General features: G+C 43.1%; 1 protein-coding gene across 1 annotated transcript in view; it reads right to left on the reverse strand.

Moving 5' to 3' along the window:
• Positions 1-1,075: 1,075 nt before the first annotated feature.
• LOC143041789 (uncharacterized) overlaps positions 1,076-7,904 on the reverse strand; it is a 139,776-nt gene continuing 132,947 nt past the window's right edge. The window contains exons 9-10 of the transcript XR_012967818.1: positions 5,955-6,021; positions 1,076-1,343 (exon numbers count right to left, since the gene is read on the reverse strand). The gene's annotated coding sequence lies outside the window, so the exon portion shown is untranslated. The remainder of the gene's footprint in view (positions 1,344-5,954; positions 6,022-7,904) is intronic.

The raw sequence follows: 7,904 nt of genomic DNA on the forward strand, positions 1-7,904 counted from the left end.
TCTTTCTTTTCATCTGATATGTTTTTTGTCTCTATTGGTGTATCAATTAAGTTAAAAAACCTATTTACCCCTATGGTATTTTCTTCTCCCGAAAATTTGGGATATTAACAAATGAGGTGAAAACCTCCTGACCGAGAACTTCTGTGGTCATACCTTCAGTTGATAAAGTCGATTTGAATCGACTGCTTCCCTTGTAGTCATCCGTCACACGTACAACGTGCATCTCAGTAACACACCAACCTCGTCCTTGTAGTCGTCCTCCTCATTCACTAGCTCGTCCTCCTAGTCATCCTTTTCGTTCACTAGCTCGTCCTCGTAGTCGTCCTCGTAGTCGTCCTCGTACCAGCGTGGGGATTTGCGTGCACTGCATGATCCTGTATTGTTGCTTGTAGTTCGCTCGCTGCACCAGTCTCTTCACATAATCACGTATCTTGCACTAAATTCTTTAGATGTAGTCTTCTTTAGTAGCGTACGTTTCGGTTTCCGTCCCTGGCTGCCACCAAATTTCGCCCACGTTTCTCCGCTGTCATCCGCCTTTGCCTCTCTCTTCACTTTCTTCCCTTCCTTTCATTTTGTTATTACTGCTCTTGTTTCACGTATCATAGTCGGTAGGCCCTGTTGCCTCCGATCATTCCACTTTGTCATGTTTTAGACTTTTAATTATAATCTTCTGTCCAGGTGAATGAAACTATATTTTTTTTTCTTCCGTTAATTCTTATACAGCGTGCTTCTCTGAGGTAAACTCAAGGAATCCCCGGAGATCACTTAAGCAAAATATAGGTTGTAAGTTACACTACATTGGGAATTGGAGGTGAAAGAAACTCGGGAGGTCTTCTTGTCTTTAACAAAACCTACAGTGTTCTGCCTTACAATACACATCAAGCTCCGATCAAATCTCGGAAGGTTCCCAGAAACATATTCTATCTACATATGTACAGAGGTTGCCAAACATGGTACTAGTAGGCTGTTGCCATATTAGCAACAGGAATATTTGGAAGGTTTGGTCCGACGTGAAGAGGCGCCGGTCGAGATCCTTTGTGTCCGCGCAGGTGGTTGACCCGAGATGCAGCGAGGCCATTGTTCAAATTAGAGGGCTTGACCGGAAATGTCGGTATCTATTGTCGCTGAAAGGCGTTGCCAGGAAAAGGTGAGGTGGGTCACTTGGAACAATGAACCGTCCCTTGGGACATGGTCACTATCGTCGGAGTACCAAGTTGCAGCCTATGTGTGCGTGCGCGTGTGTGCACGCTTGGCATCGCGAGGAGATGGCAGCTACGTTGAAAATCGAGATGATAACATGGCTCGGTCCGCTATCTATCACTGACCCCGTGATATTGGTGCTACTCTAAGGACAGGAATTTTGAAGGGATATTATTTTTGGAATTTCGTTTTATTTATCTATTTATTTATTTGAGTGTTGACTTGAGAGACTGGGTAGTATGGACATCGTGACGGTTTTATTCAACTAAGAAGCAAAGTAGAAAATATAGCCTTGATAGATCATGGATTTATTTTGTTCTCTGTCTACCCATCAAGATGTGTTGGCAAAGAACCTTACTATAATCATTGAAGAAAAACATACAATAGGAGATAGCTACAAATATATTTCAACTGATTTTGGTTCAACTAATCTTGGAGACGACATTAGAATGTTCTCGAACATAGCGGGCGCACCGTAGCTCCGCCCACCCGTGACGTCACTGACACGTTCGGACAGAGGCGTAAACTAGGACCATTAATTTTAAGAGTAATAGGAAAAATTCCCAACTTTCAGTTCAGGATTCCACTAGAGAAATAGTTTAGGGAGAGATTGTAGCAGCTAGGGGCTGTGTTGAGAAGCGAAATGAAGTTTTACGAAATAATACAACAGGGGAGGTTAGTAGTTTACCCATAGATACGAACACATAGCCGTCTCGTTTTTTTTTTTTTTTTTTTGTGCGCAGCTAAAATTTTAGTTTGATGCCAAAAACTATCCCGATAACAGGTATGTGTACACTCTGTAAGATTAATGAAAATAAATGTCAATATGTGAGTTAAATGATATAGTGCAGATATAGTAGGTAGATAGTTATTATTATTATTAAGTTTTGAGTTTTGATGCCAAAAACTATCCCGATAACAGGTATGGGAAAAAAAGGGTTTAAGGGAGTGTACTCCACAAACACTTTGCGTGGAAGGAGTTAGACGGTATCACGCATATATACATTAGCTATGAGAGTGTAATCCTTAGAGTACAATTCTGTCTGTGATCGTTCTCTAATAAGAATATGGGGTTGAAGGTAGACACAATATTGTAAGTAGACTTATACAGTGACCGGAAGGTTGGAGCGTAAATAACTACGTTTTTCCACGTGCCTGTGACCTTACTTATGATGCCCATAAGCAAAAAAAAAAAAGTGTTATTAAATATCTCGCATACCCATATATTTTTCATACTGTAAGGATCAATAGATTGTCTAGTTGGAGAAAACCACAATATACTTTTGTATTTTCTTACTATATTTTTGCTTCAGTGTAATAATTAACACATAGAAAACCTTCACTTATATTCTTTTACTACCCCACTTGGGCATAGGCCTTTTCGCTAACCAGAACCAACCCCGAACGACCTGAGGAAAGGGGACGGAGTCAGACGTGAATAACAAGGAGCAGTTTCCATTTATGGTCAGATATATCCATATAGACAATTGGGTGGTGGCAGCGTATACCTTGATTTCTTATTTCCCAAATCGTTCTTATGTGGGTATCTCTGATCACTCCCATTGGAGGTGCTCTTGGTTAAACACTAATCAATCGACGGCACCACACTACGAAGATAGAAAAGAAAAGAAAACAAGACAAGCAAGGCCTGTTGCAGGACCTTGGCATGAAGATACATACACAAAATGGTGTGAGAAGGGTGGTAACTGGAAAACATACATGAATAAAAGGAAATAGGCTCAATGGTATGAACATGCGGAAAATAGACATTGCTTCCATTCACCTAGGCAAGAATATACATTCTTTGAACTTACGAATTTGTTTGATTTCGAAGATTATAGCGGGGAAAGGCAACTAGAGGTTTTGGTTGAGAGGATTGGTGATGGTCCTCTATTGCAGGGATAGTGTGATTCTGGTAAAGAACGGCCTCTATGTCGAGGTCGCGGGGAACTCTTTATATGATCTTTTTGCATGACGGTCTCCGTAAGATTGTGCAAACTGAGTACTTTAACTTAGTTCATTAACTAATGTTCAAAGATACAATAAGTTCCAGAGTTTGGGGGAGAGCGTCGAGGTAGGGGTGTGGTTAGGGACGTAAACAATGTAAACGTCAATGGTATTTACAGGGCGCTTTGTCTTGAGTTATGCTGATTTGAACACGCGTGAGGAGTTAGTGCATCTGTTTTGCTTGGAAAGCATGTCTACAGCTGGTCGTGAAAATGAAGAGTTAGAGCTCTGGGACTGTGTGTGTGGCGGTGCCATTTGAGTTAACAGATGGTGCATCCTCATGTGATGAAGCACAGTTAATTTGAACGGTGGGTGTTAAATCAAGTTTGCCTGCCCGGCCACGTTAATGTGGTTGACTTTGTTGGGGTTTGCTGATGGCAATGCAGGGAGGAAATGATTAGCATAAATTATACCATGTTGAGCAGTGTAAATTATCATATTATGTTGCTTCATCAATGTTAAGCCTATGAGGATATCAGCAGGAAAGTAGACGTCATCTCCGTAGGTGGTAACTGGAATGTCTGGGCAATCGTCTTTGAAATTAATGTCTAGGAAAAATTTACCAATGATTGGGAAAGGTACACCATCTACATTGCAAAGGAATCTGAAGACATGTCTGAGATATCCAGGGTGTGTACCGGTAGCGTTGAAGATTACATATCTTGGTATGGAGTAATTGTCCTGGGTGTGCAATTAGTCTTTGTATTCTGTAGTCACAAATGAGATGTGTTACGTGAATACTTTGCAGGAGATGTGTTACGTGCAGGTCTAGCAGGAGATGTGTTACGTGAATGTCTAGCAGGATATGTGCTACGTGAATGTCTAGCAGGAGATGTGTTACGTGAATGTCTAGCAGGATATGTGTTACGTGAATGTCTAGCAGATGTGTTACGTGAATGTCTAGCAGGAGAGCTATCTGGGGATTCTGGTCTGTGCTGTCTCCGTGCTAGTAGCACACGGCAACGATACAACGATCACTTGTATGGAAACATCTACCACGATGCTCGCAGTATCATTTCGGTTGTGACAGATATTGGTGATAACAAGTGTTAACGAGGTATCCTGGTTTGTGGCAGTATGTACAAAACATTCGTGTTATTAAAGGAGAGCGTTGTCGTGAGCGATCTCGCGTGCGTGATGTATGTCTTGATTTCGTGTTATGTGAGGGGGACCATGTGACCTGTGCTATCGTGTGTGTGGGTGCTATGGGTACTGACTGGTTTTGTATCTGAGTGATAACTTGGTCTGTGTCAGAGAATTTCCTGGAGAATTTGCCTAATGTGATACCTGGTGTGAATGTAATGGTGCTAGCTTTCTGGAGTGTGTCTGGGTGTAATTGTGAGAGAAGGCAAAAGTATGCAATGAGGGAGACTACGTTGTCATGTTCCATGACGTGTCACTGACAAAGGACGCAGGTATGGTGCCAAGCCACATCTTAGCAGAAGCCAGTGCCTGCTTTCTGGGTATAGTGTAAAATGTGTAGGTTTAACTAAAAATGTAAAGTAAGATTTCTAGTTGTAGACATGAGTATCTTATTTTGTCATCCAAGATGCAAGAGATTTGGAAGCCGACAGCGGAAGACTACACAGTCGGAGCCTCCCGTCCTCAGAGGTCAGAGGGGACGTAAATCAAGATGATGACTCGAAGTAGGGTCCTCACCTCTATGCCCCGAACACTTATGTATTTTAGATGAGTAGTAGTTGATACATTGTGAGCCTTCTTCACACAAAAATAAAGAAATGGGTAAATTGTGTGGAGCTGGGTAGATAGTGATAGGATAGGTTATATCGGCATACATTGGCACCTGTGCCATGGCACTGGTGTCATACAGCTGTGGTATAAAAAGACGCGCGGGCATTTTTGGACCTCCTGATTACCTCGCTCGCACTATGTTCACACGGAATTTCATTGTAAGTTAAAGACAAATTGTAATCTATGTACATATCAAATTAAGTAATTGCACTCTACCTTTTCCTTAACACCAGTGAGATTTAAATTATCTAAAAAGAAGCTAAATAGATGTTCCAGAATCTGGAATGCAGGAACTTTTCGAGTCACGTTTTATGATTCGAAGCACCAACTCAAATACAGAGCCTAGTCCGTGATAATGTTATTCAATGAAATTGTGTTGTCTGAGACCCAGTCTGAGTTTTTGAGACTTTTTCGAGTTCGCTCTTAAATGCTGAAGCTGTTTTGACTGTCTTTTCTTTAGTGGCATATGGGTCATGATTGTACGCTTTTGCCAAATAGAATAGGGGGAATGTGCTCCAAGTGGCTCAAAAGCAGCAAAAGATTTTAAATTAATCTACAAATTTATCAAATGAATGCGTTTTCTCAAATAAGTCAGACTGAATGACATCACCAGCTAAGGTGCCATTCTTGTTCAATTTTGGGTGTTAAGGTGGGTGTCTTTGCTTTGTCGTCTGTGACATTTCTACATAGTATTTCTGAGTGTACCTCAGTGAGGAAGGTGTGTACAGGAATGTGCCTGCCATTGAAGAGTGGTAATGTTGTCTCATCCTTGATGACTGTGATAAGTTTTGTGTTGTCATGGTGTTGTAAGTTGAATGTTCTGAAGAGTTGGAAGTAGAAGGGGGAGACATGGTTGGTGGAAACGTAGCTTGGCTTCGTGTATAGGGTCAGTTCGTCAAGTTAGAGAGGGCTTTAGACACGTTCATGTATTGAATAAAATATGTGTGGAGACCGTGTTGCTCCTAGGTGGCACTGAGATCGGAAAAATATCTTACCCAAGGTGATGTCGGAGTAAGGCGGTGACGGTACTGCAGTGGGGCGAGAAGATGGAAGTATGCACTGCTGGAAAGAGGGAAAATAATTAGTAAATGGTTGTGGGAAGTGGGTTAGAAAACATGTAACCAAAATGTGTAGGAATATGAAATGGAATAAGAAAAATGGAATTAGAGATTCTTGCACAACTTAGATGCAGTGAGTAGTGGAACGTTAACTTGTAGATGCGGCGACGATCGTTGGCGCTTAGAGGTGATCGTGCGGACCGTGATGTGATGTTGGAGAAGGGTGTCCAATGTCTCTGTGTTGCCGTGGTGAAGCGACGGGCGTCGTGGATGCCTTAAGGGGAGATGTCCTCGTATATGCTGGAAAATGCGTCTCTGTGTTGACGTGGTGGAGGCGTCGGGCGTCGTGGATAATGAAGAAATGACTCTGATAGAGATTTCCTCATAAATGCTGGAGAATGCGTCTCTAGGTTGACGTGGTGGAGGCGGCGGGCGTCGTTTGTGTTGGAGAATGCCTCGGGGGGAGGGGATTTCTTGTCGTAGATGCTGTAGGATGCACAGCGTGGAAATAGGTCTTGGCTTCGTAGTTGGATAGGGGACGGTGCAGTTAAGAGGGATCAGCGTAGAGGCAGGGCTTCGCTTCGTAGTTGGATAGTGGACGGTGCAGCTACGAGGGATTGGTTCGTATGTAAGATGCTTCAGCGAAGATCGAAGCCAATGTCATTGAATTGTTGATTCGGAGTGGCGTAGTGAGTGGGTGCTTCGAAGGAATTAGTGTTGACTACTGCTTTGATGTCCACCGCTGTAGAATGTAGAGTGTAGGTTTCGTAATCCCTCGCTGGCCACCAGAATGTAAGTTGGAAGTTACACTACATTGGGAATTGGAGGTGAAAGAAACTCGGGAGGTCTTCTTGTCTTTAACAAAACCTACAGTGTTTTGCCTTACAATACACGTCAAGCTCCGATCAAAACTCGGAAGGTTGCCAGAAACATATTCTATCCACATATGTACAGAGGTTGCCAAACATGGTACTAGTAGGCTGTTGCCATATTAGCAACAGGAACATTTGGAAGGTTTGGTCCGACGTGAAGAGGCGCCGGCCGAGATCCTTTGTGTCCTCGCAGGTAGTTGACCCGAGATGCGGTGAGGCCGTTGTTCAAATTAGAGGGCTTGACCTGAGATGTCGGCATCTATTGTCGCTGAAAGATGTTGCCAGGAAAAGGTGAGGTGGGTCACTTGGAACAATGAACCGTCCCTTGGGAGATGGTCACTGTCGTCGGAGTACCAAGTTGCAGCCTATGTGTACGTGCGCGCGTGTGCACGCTAGGCATCGCAGGGAGATGGCAGCTACGATGAAAATCGAGATGCTAACAAAGGGGCTAAATAAGCTTTGCAGTGACGTAGTGATGTCTTTAGTCCAATGATCTTTAACTTTATATTTAAGATTCTCCCCAAAGGGTGTGATCTTACAATCGTGAACCAATTTATTTTTTTCCTCTACCCTTTCAGCAATCAGATTCGTTGTTACAAGTCTATATGGCAATATTGTTTAATTCAGCAATCTCGAATCTCTGCATATATAATTTAGGTTACAGATACTACAAGTCAACAATTCATTCGGGCCCCCGGCCATTGTTTATAAATAAAAAACTGAGAGCAACTTATGGAACTCACTCGCGTGCGGGTTATTTTTTGCTTGTAAACATCTAACCCATAAAAATGTAACACCCGTCTTCCAACCCTCTTTCTACCAGCTTTTCTACCAGCCTCTTACAGGAGGCCATTACTCAGAGTGGATGCCTTTCCTAACCTCTGCGCCGCGGCGAGGGTTCGAACAGATGCCACGGGGGTGTGGTGGGTGGGGGGAACCGTCAGCCGAAGCAAGCCTCAACCCCCCACTGCGGTGCCCAACCACGGCAGTAACCTCCCCAGTAAGCTTAAACTCA

Source organism: Oratosquilla oratoria, chromosome 32 (genome assembly GCF_046742065.1).
Source record: "Oratosquilla oratoria isolate Oo_2021 chromosome 32, ASM4674206v1, whole genome shotgun sequence".
NCBI classification, from domain to species: Eukaryota; Metazoa; Arthropoda; class Malacostraca; order Stomatopoda; family Squillidae; genus Oratosquilla; species Oratosquilla oratoria.